Consider the following 862-nt stretch of genomic DNA (forward strand, 5'->3'; position numbering starts at 1 on the left):
TCAAACGTAAAAATTGTGACATAATAATACCTCTCATTATTAACTCACTAAAAAAGAGATTAGAGATATATTTCTATAAGTGGAAGTAGAGATTAAGCAGAAACAATATTTTGGGCACTGAATTGTACATGTAGAAGTTGTTGAATTGGAGAGGGTTTTGCTGTGTATATTTTTTCACAACTATAAAAAATACTTATATGAATTCTTGCAGAAACACAGGGCAGGGCTTCCCTGGGTGGTGGTGTGGGCCCTACTCACCAGCGATGAGCAGGATGCGCAGCACCAAGATGACCGAGTCCCCTTGCAGGAACATCTTGGAGATGTAGCGGTCCTCGGTGACGGGGCTTGGACTGCTTCTTGCCCATGCCGCTCTTGGGGACCTCGGTCTTCATCTCCTTCATGTTCTCCAGCACCCTGGTGCAGGGCCTGTCGAAGGCCTTCACATGGCGCAGGAGCTTCTTGTTGTCGCGACAGTTGATGAGCACCTGAATGTTGTTCTTGACGGACTGCGTGAACCCAGACAGGGGCCCTGTGTTGAACTCCTCCTTCTCTGGCTTCACCAGCTTCTCGGGGGTCATCTCGCTCTTGGGCTTGTTGAGGAGGCTCCTCGTGCTGGCTGCGTTCTCCAAAATCCTATATTTTGTAATATCTGTAACTCTAACACATGAAAATCTATCCGTGAGTTCTGTTAGAAACAAAGTAATTAATATTGGTATACAATTGCTATTGGTTGTCCACATTCATAATTGGGAGAAATGCTAAATGTACTTTAGAAGATTAGTGAAAATAAATACCAAGATTTTTTTATCCATTTATATCCACAGTTCCCCTAAATTCTACTCCTGTCTCTAGATTGCAAAGC

General features: G+C 43.7%; 1 pseudogene; it reads right to left on the reverse strand.

Moving 5' to 3' along the window:
- Positions 1-250: 250 nt before the first annotated feature.
- Positions 251-599, reverse strand: LOC142434532 (small nuclear ribonucleoprotein Sm D2 pseudogene; annotated as a pseudogene).
- Positions 600-862: the final 263 nt, after the last annotated feature.

This window comes from Tenrec ecaudatus, chromosome X, assembly GCF_050624435.1.
Source record: "Tenrec ecaudatus isolate mTenEca1 chromosome X, mTenEca1.hap1, whole genome shotgun sequence".
NCBI lineage: Eukaryota > Metazoa > Chordata > Mammalia > Afrosoricida > Tenrecidae > Tenrec > Tenrec ecaudatus.